This window comes from Ascaphus truei, chromosome 1 (assembly GCF_040206685.1).
Source record: "Ascaphus truei isolate aAscTru1 chromosome 1, aAscTru1.hap1, whole genome shotgun sequence".
Classification (NCBI taxonomy): Eukaryota; Metazoa; Chordata; class Amphibia; order Anura; family Ascaphidae; genus Ascaphus; species Ascaphus truei.
The window spans coordinates 357140137-357158666 of record NC_134483.1 but is presented as its reverse complement, the minus strand read 5'-3'; positions in this window follow the sequence as shown (position 1 = coordinate 357158666).

The following is an 18530-nucleotide window of genomic DNA, read 5'->3' as shown; positions in this document are numbered from 1 at the left end:
TTAGTTTGTCAGCTTGTGTGTCAGTTTGTTAGTGTTAGTATTGTATATGCCACCAGTTTATAACAGTTATACACTATGATATTTTCTATGTTTATTTTTCATACATTATGAGATCGTCTCCATGGTACATCTGAGGATTCCCAGATCATCAAGACTGGACATTAATTTATGGTCAGGTTCCATAATTTGGTATTTGGACACTCTTTCAGGCGCTGGATTTAATTTGTTATATGTTATTTCGACTAACTTGTATCTGTCAGTTTTTCCAGGCAGCCTGCTTATATGTATAAGTGTTTTGTTACTTATCACAGTGTATTAGTAACACTAATTAGTATTTACAGTATTAGCGCTATTAACACACCCCATTTTTTGCAATAGAACAGGTCAAGCCACATCTGCGGGAGTGAGTTGGGGGGGGGGAGGGGGTGATAGGAACTCTGCCTCATATAGAAAAGAGGCATTTTGAATATTTTCTTTGGATACGTTAATACCAAAGGGTCTCAATACAGAATGGGATCTCAAATATTTTTTTTATAAGAGTTTGATCTCTTTTGTGGTACCCAATCCTATAACCATCCTAATCTATTTGAGGAATTCACCATTGGACTGTTCAAATATAGAAGTCCTATATAGATATATATCTTTGAAATCATTGGCTCAGCAATATGTTATTATCACTACCATTAATATCTTTAATAATTATTTTTCCTTCTATCGAGTGACTCGTTGGCAAAGCGCTGTAGCGCGAAATGTGTCCGAGTATCACATCTTTTTTCCTGATGTCGTCAGATCAATTAAAGGTATTTTTCAACCCATCTAAGGTTCGTGGGCCTCCCTTTGTATTTCACTTGATCTCACAGTGCTCCGCTGTTTTTCCCACTTGGATTTTCTACTAGCAAGTCTTCCCAGCATGATGCACGTGGCTCAACAGGACAGTCTGCAGAGTGTACCAGTCGTGATTAACCATACTCTTTCCTGACCTGGAAGACCATGTGTATTTATTGTGTGTAGCTCTAAGGAGTTTTCCAGGATTATCTGATAGGAGATTGTTTATATACAGACTTCCTTGTCTACATCCCTGGATATTTATACACTCCTTATCTATGAGCTCAGTTATATACACCAACACATTGGCATACACTTTGACTTATATAGTCCTTTCTCTACACAAGTGATTCATCATTTTATGTTACATTTGGAGCTTGAGCACTGACACAAAGAAGTCTGGTTTCTTGTTACCATCACTCTGCTAGATAGTCCACAGCAGGCTGTAATGGCCCATCGGATTAACACATCGGGGGTCCATCCCTTTTAATGTGTAAATCCTACTGAGTTCCACCTGTCTGTAAGAGATGTGCAGTAAGAGAGAGACTGAATCAGTCACTCTACCTGCATGCCTCTAACAGGCAATCGCGGGGCTTTAATTTAATTTTAATAATATATTATTGTAGCAGGGCGTCTCTGGAGCTGAACCGCATTGATTACAGGTCTGGGGACCCCCTGCTTCCCTAGTTACAGGCCCCGTTAAGGGGTGACGGTATCCTAGCGGCCATGTTTATATTCTCCTGCATCTTGGCCCACATGATCGGAAGATTAAACAAAGCGGAGGTATTAAAACTTCGCAAACAAGAAATTTGCAAGAGATTTTAGAGACATTCACTTGGGATGAATTTTGAAACATAACATACAAAAACTACCTAAATTTACTCATCAAGGCGTCTAGTGGCCGTTCCTCTCTCACACCAGATTATTAATCTATCAGATCTTGTACTCTCACAATCGCAAATGAGTCTATTATCAAAAGGTTTATACTTTTCACCCATTTAATTGCTTTGACTGGATGAAAGACACAAATCTCTTTGCCCGCAAATTGCTCTTGCATACATTTTTTATTCCGAAATTAAGACTAGCACTGAAGAATAGTCCACTGAACTAATTAGAAGCACATGAGAATCTCTTTCTCCAGGATGCTATCTCGCTCCTGGAGGACAATGAGAAAGTACCAGGTGAGGCACCTTTCACAAATCTTAATTCACATTCTACATTCACGCCGTCTGCAGATATTTGTACTAATGTTGAAGTATTTGTTGATCTTGTGACGAGAGATTTAGAGCAACTTTCATGCAAGATGCCCTCTACCAATCTCACTAACAGAGAAAGTAGCGTTACGTCGTCTTCAGGAGAATCCAAATATCATCATAAAACCCTCAGATAAGGGAGGAAACATGGTGATCCTGAGACATAATAACTACATTAATGAGAATCTAAGACAATTGGCCAGTTCAAACAGTTACACTAAACTCTCGTCAGATCCTACTTTGGTCTTCAGGCATGACCTAGTCACCATCATACACGAAGGTATACAGACTGAAGAAATATCCCAGCGTGAGCTCAACTTTATTCTTGGATCTAACCCACATTTAGCAACCTTTTACACCCTACCAAAGGTGCACAAGGATAAGATACTTCCTCTGGGCCGTCCAAGACTTCAGGTCAGGGCAATTTGACTGAAAATGCGAGTATATACATTGAAATTTTTTAAGACCTTTTGTTTCTGCATTACCGTCTTACTTACAAGATACAGGTAAACCCCGTTATAACGCGCCTCGTTATACCGCGAAACGGTTATAACGCGGTTTTCCCGTGGCTCCCGTTTTTAAAACACTGCACACACTGCACACACTGCACACACTGCACACACTGCACACACTGCACACACTCCCAGCACTCCCAGCACTCCCAGCACTCACTGCACACACTGCACAAACTGCACACACTCCCAGCACTCACTGCACACACACTGCTCACAGCACACTGCACAACTCACCCTCCCACTTTTTTTTTCTTTTTTAAAGCCATTTAAAGATTTCCTTTTTAAAGGCTGCTCCTCAATCAGCATTCTTGGCACGGTGTCCTCCCTGTGCTGCTCCCGCCCCCTGACTCTTTATCATGAGCTGCACACACTGCTTTCCTCAGCAAGAAGCCGTCCAGCAGCTACAATGCGGCAGCCGTAAAAGTGCAAATGATACAGCGGGGAGGAGCCACTGAGGCATCTGTGCTAGGGCCGTCCTCTGACACAGCACTACTGTGTCCTCATGGAGGGCCCTCAGATGTCCTCAACTTCCACACTAGTTTGCCTCCATGTGTGAGGGCTTTCCCTGTGATTGCTTTATGGCACTGAATGGCTCTATAAATCCTACTCCAATCCCACTGCAACAACTTGGTTTATCTGACTGGTGTCAAATTAGTGTGAGCCAATATCTAAACCTGTTCCATAATCTTCTTCCAGTAATACTGTATATACCAAGAGGAAATATGCGGTGAATACAGTTTTGTTGTACATGCAAAGCAACAAAAATCCACTTCTAAAATTAACTGTGGTATAAAGTAATGCTCAACATACATTGCAGTAGTCAAAGCTTTGAAGCATTTAACCTACCCATCACGTCCTTTAACCCCCCCCCCTCCTCTCCCCAACATACGAAGAGCAGTGCTTCTTCTGTTGCTCATTACTGCTGTTCAGAGGCCGGTGGGTGCTACACAAAATGAACATGAAGTGCAGGAGTCTGTGTGATGGGACTATTATGTTGGAAGGTGCTCGGTCATGAAATGGTGTAGCATATTAACCACAATACTCATTTTTTACTAGGGGCAAAACCTTTACCTCTTACCTCACTGGTCACGAATACGCGGTCTAATCTCTAGTTTGTAAAACCACTGCAGATTGTAACCTCCCCGCTTCCTCCCTCCTTCCCAGGGCTGCATGTGAATGGGGAGCTGATCTCTGCATACCCCCAGGTAATCTTAAAAATGAGTCATAATGTGATTAGGAGGGGGGGGGGTGTCGGGAGGAAGGGGGGGGTGTCGGGAGGAGGGTGGGGGACATGTAGGGCTTCCGGCCACCTCTTCGTTCCTTCCCTCTTCACTCCCTCCCGATCAGGCGCGCGGCGGCCATTTTTTTAAAAAAAATTAACACGCCCCGTTACTAACGCGGTGGTCTCGGGGTGGACCCCGAGGACCGCGCTTAAAAGGGGTTTACCTGTACTAAAGATGCACTGAGGAGGTTACCCTTTTGGTGGGGTTAGATGTGGAGGCATTGTATACCTCAATCCCCCACAAGATGGGACTCCAAGCAGTCTCACTTCCTTTCAACAAAAGGGAATCAATACCATCTGCGCAATAATGTAGTGCTCAAGTTATTGGACTTTGTCCTAACAATCAATTATTTCCTGTTTGAGAATTGTATTCACTATCAAACTCAAGGTACAGCGATGGGCACCATGTGTGCGCCAATATACATGAACCTGTACCTGGGGTGGGGGGAGGAGACCGTCGTGTTTAGCAACTCCATGGCTGACCACACACAGCATGTGGAGCTATGAGTTGCTCTATCGATGACATTTTTGTCCTTTGGAAAGGACCTATGGAGACCCTCCTCACCTTCATTTTGCTTGTCAATACTAACAACTTCAATCTTAAACTTTCCACTGAGGTTAGTCCAGATTCTATTAACCTTCTTGATCTAACCATTTCAAAGAAGCAGTTTGTATTTTGCAAACAATCACCTACCGTAAGAAGACTGCCACTAACAGTATCTTACGGGCACATACCCACCATCCACCACAACTTATCTGGAATATACTGGTAGGTCAGTTTCTCTTGATATGGCGTAACTTTTAATGTTGTGTTGTTTAGAGGTTTGATTTCTTTTAATGCTGTGTTGCTTAGAGGTTTGATTTCTTTTACTGTCGTGTTGTTTAGAGGTCTGATTTATTTTATTGTTCTGGTGTTTTAGGTGCTTGGGGATTTTTTTATTGTTGTATCTTTTTGGTGTTTTATTTTGGTTGCCCATTGATATAGTGGCTAATCATGCCCATATTATATGGACAAGATGTACCACTGTGCTAATCAATGGGTAGAGTGTGGGGGTAGTTGTCCAAGGGTGGGTGGTAAGGCCACCCGGGTGGGTAGTGGAGGAGGGGGTGTTAACCCCTTAATTACTATAGTGGTTACTAATCGCAAAGGTGATTAAGGGGTTAGGGCCATTAGTTTTTTTTTTTTATTGTACTGTTGCTGCCCTCGGAGGACATGGACGCAGAGGACGGTGATGAGGATGGCCTTCGTCCTGGCATGGGTAATTAGAAGTTTTATTTACTTTATGCTGGCTGGATAATGTTTTATTTTGAATGGGCAAATGATCTATTATCCATATCTGGATAATAGTAATTTTGCCTTTTATTTTAGTGTAGTGCTATGGTTTTTGGGGGTACTGGGGGTGCCCATTCATTCTCATTGGGGCTATCTTTGCTCCCATTGAGGGCATAGGTATCTACACTGGCAATGAATGGGTGCATTGTTTAGTATTGTGTTTGTATTTTATTGTAATGTTTATTGTGGGAAGTGAGGAAGGGTGAAGGTGGTATTTGGCTCATGGTGGGTTTTTATGCCTTCCAGGTGGGTAGCGGGAGGGATTAACCTCTTCATTACCTTAGCGGTACTAACCACTAAGGTAATGAAGGGGTTAACTCCTCCCGCAACCTCCCCCCCTGCAAGGCCTAAACACCCACCATGGGAAAAATACCACCTTCTCCCACCCCAGCTACCCACAAAAGCTGGCACTGGTAGTTAACTCCTTCATTTCCTTAGTGGTTAGCCGCTAAGGTAATGAAGCTGCCTATAAATGTATTTTTATTGCATCGGATTAATGCCGGGTGTCTCCGGAGCTGATATTAATTTTTATCCGCTCCGGAGACTCCCGGTTTCAATCCGATGCAGGAAAAATGCATTTTTTTTCTAAGTCCTGCTCTCAGATCCCATCTCACCATCCTTGGGCTGGCGAGATAAATCTTTGATAAACTCACAATTCCAGATTTCTGATAATCTCATCGGAGCTACTGGAATAGCCAAAATGTATCAAATGGGGCTATTTGAAATTGTTCAGCTCCTGTGCGATGTGTTTGGCCAGGAGCCAGAAATCGTGAAAAAATGCCTTCACCACATGATTTAACCAACTCATCTAGGCTTTATGAATAGCTACCAAGCAACATTTTGTAATAGCTGATCAAAATTCTCAATGAGTTGGTTTTCGAAGCAACTAGAATTTACCCCTAATACTTTGTCCTGAGGCTGTGCATTGATGTTTCCTTTCTGCAGCATTACCCTGGGCTTTCAAGGTTGAGTTGGACAGTGGCTGTTCTTGGCCATGCTTTGCAGGCATGGCCACCCAGGGATATTCAGGAGGGAGTTGGACTGTGGGTAGAGGCTGTGCTTGGACATGTCTTGCAGGCATGGTCACTTGTTGAATGAAGGTGCCCATTATTTCAGCAAGTTCTCTTTGCAGAGTATCAAGTTTGTTCAATATCTTGCATCAGCTGTCTGTTATCAGTATTAAGTAATGAACATTAATTGTAGTTGCTTGCTTTTACATCATCCCCATCTGCGTGCGCGTATCAGCCATTTTAGTTTGCAAGACAGGTATTGTAGCAATAATCTGTGATCTCTGAGGTATGATGCTTCTACTGGCTGGTGGATTACATCCACAGCGACACTACTTCGAGCTCACCAAATGCTCACAACCTAGCGGCACCTTTTTAATCTTCACTTTTCCTGTAGAAAAACAGCAATGTCTGTGGATTGTTAGTAGGCCGAAAGGGATCTCCTGAGAAATGCAGTCATCTTACAGTGCTACCTCCCGAAGTGAGTGAGAGACTTTTAAGGGGGCGGGAGGATTGAAAGAGAATGCTGGGGGGGAGGAGAGAGACTGGTGGGGGATTGATTATGAGAGAGGGGCAGGGAGAAAGGGGGAATGACCCTCTAACTCAACAAACCTCATTCCTTCAGGAAAAATGGGATTTGGTTAGGGTGACCAGATGTCCTGTTTTTTTAAGGTCTGTTCCGGCTGCCCAACATTCTTTTAAATGTCCCGTTTTTTTGTGAGTGTCCCGGTTTTGGCCATCAGAGCAGGGGTGCAGCAGAGAGCAATGCTGGCAGAGAAGAGAGCAGGAGGAGGGCGCAGAGCCCCAGCAGTGAGTATGTGTCTGCTGCCAGGGCTCAAGATGGCTTCCCCCACCCATGCTCCACAGCTAAATGTAGGGTGAAGTATGGACAGCACACACCACTCCCCCCTCCCCATGGGGAGAGAGACACAGACACAGCATGGCATGGGGAGAGAGACAGACACATCATGGCATGGGGAGAGAGACACAGCATGGCATGGGAAAGAGTCACAGCATGGCATGGGGAGAGAGACACAGCATGGCATGAGGAGAGAAACAGACGCAGCATGGCATAGGAGGGAGACAGACACAGCATGGCATAGGAGAGAGACACATCATGGCATGGGGAGAGAGACACAGCATGGCATGGAAAGAGAAGCACAGCAGGGCATGGGGAGAGAGACACAGCATGGCATGGGGAGAGAGACACCTTCCCTTGCTCCGATAGGCCCCAGCTTCCCAAACACTTCCCTCCTGTCAGGTCTTTCCTCAGACCACTCCTCCGTTTCTCCCCTTCCTCTGATAGGTCCCAACCCCCTATTTAGTCTCCCCTCACCATTACCTCCTTGCTCTGCATAGCTTCTGTACTTTGGTGCTGTCTGCTGTTGCCTGGCTCCTTTTGTCTTTCAATCCCTGTTCCTGTTCCTGGATATTCTGCTGACCTCCCTGAAAATTGACCTTTGGCTTTGGATTTCGTTTATGCTGCTCTCTGGTACCCTTGTACTTGGCGTTGGACTCTTTACCTTGCAGTCTTCTATATTCCTTGGACACGGCATATGGACAATCTACTTTGCTGCTCTCTCCACTCCACGACCCAGGCTTACGGACACTCAACTACGCTGCTCTCTCCATTCCACGATCATTGGCTTACATACAATGCCTACCACCGCTGGAGTTGGCAAGTACGGTCCTCTTTCTATTGTTGTTACCCGGACCATCTACGCTACTTCCACACTCTGGTCGTGCCCCCGTTTACTGTTAGGTGTGTGGTATTATCCCTTTCCACCTCAGTCCCGGAGTCTCATCTGGCTTGTGGGCAGGCAGAGCGTTACAGGCATGGGGGGAGAGACAGACACAGCATGGGGAGAGTGACACATCATGGCATGTGGAGAGAGACACATACACAGCATGGCATGGGGAGAGAGAAACAGAATGGCATGGGGAGAGAGACACAGACAAAGCATGGCATGGGGAGAGAGAGAGACCCACAGCATGGCATAGGGAGAGAGACACAGCATGGCATGGGGGGAGAGACACAACATGGCATGGGGAGAGAGACACCGCATGGCATGTGGAGAGAGAAGCAGACACAGCATGGCATGTGGAGAGAGAGACAGCATGGCATGGGGAGAGAGACACAGACACAGCACTGCATAGGGAGAGAGACACAGCATTGCATGGGGAGAGAGACACACACAGCATGGCAAGGGGAGAGAGACACAGGCATGGCATGGGAGGAGAGACAGATACAGCATAACATGGGGAGAGGCACAGCATGGCATGGGCAGAGAGGCACAGCATGGCATGGGGAGAGAAAAACTGACACATCATGGCATGGGGAGAGAGAAACAGACAAAGCATGGCATGGGGAGAGAGAAAGAATGTGGGAGAGAGACACAGAATGGGGGAGAGAGAGACACATAGAATGGGGGAGAGAGACATAGAGAATGGGGAGAGAGACAGAGAACGGGAGAGAGACAGAGAACGGGGAGAGAGACAGAGAACGGGGAGAGAGACAGAGAACGGGGAGAGAGACAGAGAACGGGGAGAGAGACAGAGAACGGGGAGAGAGACAGAGAACGGGGGGAGAGACAGTGACCGGGGGGAGAGACAGTGATCGGGGGGAGAGACAGAGACCGTGGGGAGACAGAGACCGAGGAGAGAGACAGAGACTGGGGAGAGAGACAGAGACTGGGGAGAGAGACAGAGACCGGGGAGAGAGACAGAGAACGGGAAGAGAGACAGAGACCGGGGAGAGAGACAGAGAATGTAGTGATGAGGGTAGATTGAGAATGCAGTGGTGGAGGGGGGAAATTAGAATGGAGGGATGGGGGGGAACGAGAATGGAGGAATGGAGGGGATGATAATGCAGGGGGGAGAGAGGATGGGGAGAGAGAGAATGGAGGGGTGGGGGAGAGAGAGAATGGGTGTATGTGAGTGAGTTAAGGGGGGGGCAGAGAGGGGCAGGGAGACATAAAGGAGGGCGCAGTTGTCATTTGTTTTATAAATATAATTTTTTAATGTGTCTCGGGTTTTTACTTTTGTAAATCTGGTCACTCTAGATTTGGTGATATTTGCCCAGAGAGTAAAAATACCTAGTTCCTCTTCTGCATACATACATCAATTTTTGCTAACAGTAATAGTAGGCAATATATACTGTAAATATAATCAATTCTTTATATAATTCATAGAAATGCTCAATTAATTTTGATGCTAAAAACATAGCTTGTAATTTCATTTTTTCCAGTTAATACATTTCAAATAATTGTAAAACATGTAAACATATCACATTTACATATTGAAATTATTTACATACAATTTGAAATAATGTAGACATGAAATATAAATATACTGTAGTATTCAGAAAAATTACATAACACATACCAGGGGCCTTAATTGTAATATACACCTATACTAGGGGTGCCCAACTCCAGTCTTAAGGGCCTCCAACAGGTCAGGTCTTCAGGATATCCCTGCTTCAGTACAGGTGGCTCAGTTAGAATTATTGAGCCACCTGTGCTGAAGCAGGGATATTCTGAAAACCTTACCTGTTGGTGGCTCTTGAGAACTGGAGTTGGCCACCTCTGACCTTTGTGAGAGCTTAAACAAATATTCATTATCAAAAATATAATGTTTATAATGTTTTAAATATTATTTATTATAATTTAAACAAATTATAAATTCACATTTTTTTTGTTATCCACAAGCAGATGGGAATAGAGAAGATACGCACCAGAAACCATGCAAGCTTCAATATCTTCACCAGAAGAAAGCTTCAATGACATATATAATTCATCGTCACCTTCTAATAATGTAAATGCTATCAAATAATATGTATCGGCTATTTTGATATTATAACATCTTGTTGAGTAAAACATTTTTATGAACCAAAACAATTAATTTAATCATGAATAGATACTTTAAAAAGCATTAGAAAAAAATGTAGTGAAGGAAATTAAAACTTAAGGTTCAGATGTTGACAACTTTCTCCAGAACCGCGATAAAAAAAGCAAAATTATTCAGCTCTGGAGAAATTACAAGCCACTGCAAGAATGCAGTGTGGGGAGGGTGGGGGTGGAGCAGGACGTGGAGTGGGGAGGGGTTGGCATGCTTCCAGATTGGACACCCCTTCAGCATTAAACTCCTGAAAAATCCTATGATCACATTCACACGGTTTTTGCTGACAGTGAGGAGATAGCTTGTCTACATCTGTCCTTTAGGTTTCAATATTATGAAACAAAACATTTTAAAACAATTACAAATACTAATTACAATTAGTATACTGTGAACCAGTGCTAGTACTAATAATGTCGAAAAACAATTTGATTAACAGAAATGTTATAGGAAAAAAACATCAACAGGAAAAGGATAATGATTTGCAAAGCTGAAATACTTCATACAACTGTCATAATATATAATCTTCTTCACTGACTGCATTTCATAAACCAAAGTATCTTCAATACAGAAATAATTGGCCTTAATGGAAAAGCCAAACAAACAAATGCTAATATTGTCAGACACAATGATGATATCGACCAAAAATGTTCTAAGAACACATTAAGGAATAAAGAAAACACAAAACACAAAATGAGATTTCTTCAAAGATAGAAGAAATGTCATCAGCAAAATAACATGGTTCTGAAGTTTTCAAACATACTGTACAGCTAGTCAAACGCAGTGCACAAACACCTGTGCATATTTAGAAATTGACTAAATATGTAATATTTGTACTTGAGAATATATCACATGTTGGAAATGGTTTAATTACAGTATATACTATATGTAATTGTATACTTACATGAAATACGTTAGTATGACATGTCTGAACTCTTAACTTCCTCAGCTGGAGTCTTCTGCAAAATCTATATCCACATTTCTAGTCAGAGCTACTGTAGTGCCGACGAATATTCTAAAATCAATCAGGTACATACTGGGAACATGCTGAAACATGCTGGGTACATGCTGCAACATTTCTGCAGACAGACTAAGGGCCCATCGGATTAACAGCGGGGGTCCCGGCAGTCCCATTCAAACTGAATGGGACTGCCAGGGACCCCTGCTGTGTTAATCCGGTGGGCCATTCGTCTCTGCAGAAATGTCACTGAAATGTTTGCAGCATGTATGCAGCATGTACCTGGATCTTGTTGGTTATAGCCCCAGATTTTCCAAGGCAAGTTTAAAGCAAGTGTTAAAATACTCGTCGGCGCACCTGTATATTGTGAAGAATTATTACTGTAGCACCTTTCCCCCCTTCCTATATGAGATTGGGTCGCTAAATGTGTATTCTGTGGTGAAGGTGCATACCTGGCTAGTAAACAGGAGGCAGGAGATCTCCGCAATGGTGTAAGGAGGACATCAGGACAGGCTCACGGTGGTTCTCAGTGACAGCGCCTCCAGTCCAAGAGGATCGTGAGGCTTCCAGGATCAACCTAAGGGACACTTCTTCTTAGTGAACAGTCATAAGCTGGCCATACTGCCATAGATCCCCCTTACAATAGTAGACTAATCCTGAACTTTATTGAACATACACACTGAACAATATAACAGACCCAGCATAGTCTACTACTTACACTGCCCACTTATTACATGGGACTTGCAATGTTATAAGGTCAGGAAATCAGTAGTCCCAGGGGACTGGACTATATTACTATTACTGTAATTATTATCGTTTATTTATAAGGTGCCTATATATTCTACAGTATGTTAGGGTTGGAGGATGAAAACAATAACATATCAAACATTAACATAAAAGGTGGAGACCCAACACAACTTTGGCACTAATGCAACCTTAGTAAGGGTAACGTGTGTACAAGTGATTGTTACAATACCAATTTTGTTCAAATGTCCAGTGTCCTGCAGTCTATAAGACTTGAAGGATTGTCCAAGAAATCCTTCTTGATAATCGTGTGAAGAAAAAAGTCCTCCTTGGTGCTGGAACTCGGATGATGATGTAGATACTCTCCCGTGGATATGGAAAGAAAACAGTAAAATATTGCTTCAATACCTTATTATGACAATATGTGTTTTGTTATCACCTCATTGTGCACCCTTTAAAGTGCTAATTGTTTTGTCAGTATATGACACCCACGTGCTTTTTGAGGATGTGTTCTTTACAGGGTATCGATTTGGATCTAGTTTCCTGTAACATTAATTGATAGTTTAGATCTTGAAGTAGTAGGGACTTTACCACAATTCATAAATCACTTAAGTCTCGCCCCCTTGACTTGGGGTGATGTTACAGTACAGCAGTAATATTTGCCTCATGGGTCATATGCAAAGAAGGAAAAAGATTGTCATAGAACAATAACGTATAAAACATTTACTAAAAAAACATATAACAAAGACAGTTAAAATTGCTCTCACAAATTTCAACATAAAAATGTGAAGTGAGAACTTTATGGCTGTCACCTGCCTTTATCCTTCAGTTAGTGTGGATTCAGGAATCAGCTGATATGGAGCCTTTATGTATCCTCCGGTCTGCCTGGGGTTTCCTTCTCACAGTGTCCCGCATGTGTGTAATGCCCCTGTCTGCTTCTGCGTCCGCTTGTGCTAACGTAAGCGAGCAGTCACGTGGTCACGCTTGTCCACCTGGAATTGCATCCTCCGACACTCCCCCACAGCAGTCCTACTTCATCGGGCTCTCTCCTCGCATACTCCTCACTCACCGGTATGTTACGCAGTCTGGTACACTTAGTGCCTCAATGCCTCAGTGTCTCTGATTGGCTCACACTTAATTATGTGGAGACATTTACAAAAATGGTAATATAAGGTCTGGAGATTTTCCGTAGATGTGCTGGCAGCAGGACTAATTTAGCAGGTTAATGCAGCCTTCTGATGACTCACAGCCACCTGTCTTTAGTCAGCTCTGACTTTTTTCTTTGCACGATTAACATACATTGTTACATAAGTATAGCAGGGTCATCCCTGACTACTATTTTCCCCTTCTCCTGGCAGTAAGACCAGGTACAGAAGGCCTGCCAGTAGTCATCATGGGGTTTCCCCCCTTCACTGGTTCTGCCGCTGAGTCTCAGAGGAGGGGGTGAAAGCAGGTCTGAGATTGCCAATCTAGGACAGGAAAAGACCCTCCAAAGATGCACTCTATGATAATTGTGTACTGATTTATGACTTATTCAGCCAGCTTGTGTTCTCTCTAATGTAGGGTCCGTATTAAAATCACAAAATAATAAAATTTTCTTACATCAAAAAATAGTGTGTCATTGTGAAAAATATATTATAAAATCTTAAAATCCCCGTAACGGAGCAGTAGAAATTCTTTTTAGTATAGAGATATTTTAACCATATAGGTTTTTAGCTCAATTTCTGAATGCCAGACTCCTCACCACCTGAAGAAGCGAGTTGATCTCGTGAAACGTGCGTCGTGACGTAATCGGAGAGCGACACCAATACCCGTAAACACGGCTTGTATCATGAAGCTTTGAATACTCTGACCCGCCGAGGCAGACTTGCTTAACTGTTTTTTAAATAGCGTTCCCGTATAACATGCACTTAATAGATACTTAGATTCAGACACATAGCTAAATGCTTTGCAAGTGTCTTGCATAGAATCTGACAATATAGCTTTTTTATAGGTGAACCAGTAACATCGTTATAGCCTATTATGGTATTTTCTTGAGATACTGGATTTGAGATGTCATTTACTGTGTGTATTCACCATTTGCTTTCACTAAGACCACTGTGATGAAGTGCATGTATAAACTATTAAGAGATCAAGAGAAAATAAGTGATAAATACATTGCATAAACAGCCACGTTTTTTTCTGACCCGCCGAGGCAGAATAACATTTTTTTACTGTGGAGTTACAATATAATTGTGTATGTCTATACTGTGATATAATGCTCTCTTAAACTAAGAGCCACAGATGAATATATTTATGAAGATAAACAATGTTATATCACTTATAGGCAAGAATTTTCATATGGGAGACGCTATTTATTGTCAAAAGGCTTATATGCATTAGATTTACTATCCTGACCTATTGTAGCAGAATCTTTGCATAATTTGCCGAGACACTGGGTACTTTATATGTCTATTACCACCATATATTCAGACACATAAGTGAGACAATAATTTATGTGCTAATATACTTTGGGCCTCATGCAGAGAGCAGCGCTATGCAGAATTGGAGAGGGGGAAAAATTTTACCTTTTTTGGAGAGTTTTTATGTCCATATGCAGAAAGGGCAGAAAACTGCCTTTCTGCATATGGAGAGTTTCAACCAGCGCTATTAGCGCTGTTGAAACTACTGGGGAAAAAAAATCGCGTTTTTTTTTTTTCCCCTCTCCACCGGCCGCGGAGCGCCAGCTGCTTGGTGGAGAGGGAAAATGTTGAAAATCGCGCCATTTTTTTGCCGCGAACAGCCACTAGATGGCGATCGCGGCTCTCTGCATACGGCAGAGAAAAAAACTGGAGAGAATTTAAACTCTCCAGGCGCGCGGCGAATTTGAAGGGGAAAAAAAAAAAATGGCGCTTTTTTTTAAACTTACCGATTTCTGCCTTTCTGAAGGCAGAATCCGCCAATTAATGCCGCTTTCACTTTTTGCGCTGCTCTCTGCATGAGGCCCTTTGTCTGTGAAAACAGTCTATTTGTGACAAAATTGAATATCTACGGTACAACTTTCTGGATTAATAACTATAGACAAGGAGCTATATACCCAGAATCACAAACAGTTAACAAGCTACACTGGCGACACACTTTATTCGAGCTCGGCTAGTCCCACAAATTCGGGTATACCCGGGTGTATTGAGGTTTGTGACTGTCTTCTGCCCGAGTGCATTGAGGTATTTACCAGGCAGGGATTGAAGCATTTTATTCCCGCTGGCTGCAATACTGCACAGTATATATATATATACTGCATTACAATTCATGAATTTATGCCATCTGGTAGACACGCGAAGCATTGCAGCCTATTAAATCCTAATCATTATCATTTAACAGATCAGCCGCCCGTCAGCCAGGCATGAACCCAGGCTGGGAAGGCAAACGCAACGGGGCTTGTCAGAGGTGAGGAGCGGCGCATTCCAGGTATCTGCCAGGTACATACTGGGTATTTGCTCGAATAAAGTGTGTCGGTGCAGTATATACCTTTCTGATAAATACAATTGGATGTAATACCTTTTTATATGTTGCAGTAGAAATTGAGCTAAAAACCTATATGGTTAAAATATCTCTATACTAAAGAGAATTTCTACTGCTCCGTTACGGGGATTTTAAGATTTTTATAATATATTTTTTCACAATGTCGCACAATTTTTTGATGTAATAAAATGTTATTATTTTGTGATTTCAATACGGACCCTACTCTAGAGAGAACACAAGCTGGCTGAATAAGTCATATATCAATACACTATTATCATAGAGTGCATCTTTGGAGGGTCTTTTCTTGATCCCTTAGATCAATTTGTTAAGATATGCTATTTACCTCTATTGCACCATGATTATAAATTACAATATACATTAATAGGAGAGCAGAATAGAAAATAATTTTTGTTCCAATATGGGACATACCTGGTGTCCTATCCTGGCTGTACTTAAAGGCAGACACTGTCCAAATTAAGTAGTGCCTTCCCCCACTTGAGGAAGGCAGGTCACACATTGGAAAGGCTGCTTATTGAGCCTACTCTATTCCTCTTACCCTTGCGGGAGAGGAATGTGGACCATAACTCTGCCTCCGCTCGGGAGGTGGGGAAGAGCTAGGATGGCTGAGGGTGCCGTTGGCTTGTAGTGGCAGTCCAGGGACCTTCATCCAGTGAATACTGACCGATTGTATCCAGCAAAAGACTGCTGTGTAACTGTTACTGCAGAGTGTAGTAATAAACCCGTTCCTGTTGGTAATATACCTCCTGCCTGGTGCGTGACCTTACTGGGGGGAAAGGTAATAAGTTATACCGTGGGAGATCACCTCCAGTTCCTGGAGCGCTGCACTGCTAAGTAGATATGTGGGGTATGAACCCCAGAAGCCTGTTCCTTTGTCCCCACCACCATCGGCGGACGACTCAGCCCTCCTGTTGCCAGCAGGTATATGCACCATATGCCCTGTGATTGGGTGGGGGAAACACGTTACATACTGTAGGTAAGGAGGACACTGCCCAGAGGAGTTTATAATCTGTAAGGAAGGGTTATGGAAAAATAAGGTATAGGGGGATAACAAGGTTGGTGTATTTTGGTTAGCTGCTTGCTATTTGAAGGGGTTGGAATTTGAGAAGATTAGGGATTGTACAGAGATAAAGTTGTGAGCGCAGGATAATATGTGATGATACAAAAAATCACTATTATTATCTTTTGTACTCTTATAATTCCTGCAAATGTTCTAAATAAACAGTTTCACAAAAAAGTAAGTTCTCCCTAGAGCTTATTGCAGTCTAATAGTTACCATGTCAACCCCAGAAGCTAGAGATTAAAATCGTGTTTTATACACAAACTTTAGAAAATCTTTTTTTTAAAAGAAGAGCAGAACAGGTTCAGTTGGCAAGGTACTAACATTATAAGAGTTAAACTTTGAGTTAAACAAAGGCTTTTTGGGTGTATAACTGCATACTGTATAGTTTATCATGTAGAGCAAAGATCAAATTTTGACTTGTATGTATAACACACCTGGCAAACCTCCTAGCCCTTGAAACAATTCCTTGATACCCACAATTAGTGTTTCATAACTACAGTGCAATATTGTATTGAGAGTATTTATTGTACTTTACCAAATTGAGTTTTTCACAGGAAGCTGGGCCTAAAAATGTAACATCACTAGGCACCAAAATAAATGGAAGCATCACTTGTATAGCTGTACCAAAATAGCCAGGTCCAAGTTCTGGCATTTTTTTCAGTCTCTTATTCTTGTTTCAAACAGAATGTTAAAGCTGCAGTTCAGTCCTTTTTTTTTTAATTTATTTTTTTAATTCAATAGTTTCATGTGTGTAATCTCTAATTACCTAAAGAACTGTAATGCTGCCAGTCAATTTGTTCTCAAGGTATTGATCGGCGAAATTTGGCAAAATCTTTAGATATGGGATATGTTTTGCCTCTGCTTCTGTCACTCAGTGGAAGCTCATGAATATTCATGAGCACTCCTGCACTGACATGTGCAAGAGGGAGGGCAGGGCTGACAAAGGGTGTGCCAGGGCTTGTGACAGGACATGAAGGGACAGTGCCTTAGTAAATGGTTGTTAAAATAGAATACTAGAAAATTGGTCTTTCAAAGTTTTTTCTTTAAAACAGAAAATGCTAAAAGTATTTTTTCTTACTACAGAACTGATTTATTAAAAAAAACCACACATGCAGGATATTGACTGAACTGCAGCTTTAACTTAGCTCCAGTGGGCAGTTTCAAAGGAATGAGTGTTTGATTCAGTATCATTGACAGTATCCAATCCCCCTCATCATATGTACAAGCTCTGCATATCTTGAGAATTGTAACCTGTTTCAATAAATAATCTCTCTCTTCACATTTTATACCACAAATGATTAGATCTTGGTCATCTTGGCAAAAGCACAGGTCGTATTTTGTTTCAGTAATTCAGTGGCATGTTACTTTATGATGTTATCCTTTCTTGTATACTGTACATGTAGAGCATTTGTCTTTCTCAAAAGTCTCATTCCTTTTTTGGATACAGTATTCCTTCAATTCAATTTGCATCTCTCATAACTTGATACATGCACCTTATTCAAGTTTAAAGTTATTGTAAATATCTAATGCTTCCTTCCCCACAACATGTAACAATGTGGACGATTTAACTTTATCATATCTTTCCCCTGCATAAAATACACAACAAATATATGTCTGAACCTCTCCAGTTCTCTGCAACATTGCCATATAACTGCAGAATTGATGGAGGCTGTAATACATCCATTTTAATTACAACAGCTCTTGTGTCTATGTTGCCCTCTGCTGCACTGTATCCTGCAACACTGAAAACAACAGGAAAGTAACTTCTCCTCCTACTCATTTAGCACTTCTGACACATTGAATGATTTATGGGGGGTTTATAAAGCAGTAAAGCATTGGAATTAAAGAGACACATTTGAACTACAAGCAAAAGCCATCTTGTAGAGCAACATCACTTGACAACTTTACCTGTATCTCCATGGTAAAGAAACAATTGTAGCAGATACATACAGATGCATCGGTCGTTATTCGAACATTTCACGGGTTCTACTCCTGGGATTACCTAGGTCGTGCTGCGGGATTTCCTCAAACTTTACCGCACTAAGACGCGTGTTTACTAGTGTTTTTATCGAGTGTAGAAAATGGCATTTTAGTGTTGTCTACTATACCGTCGAGAAACTCATGTGGGCGATCGCGA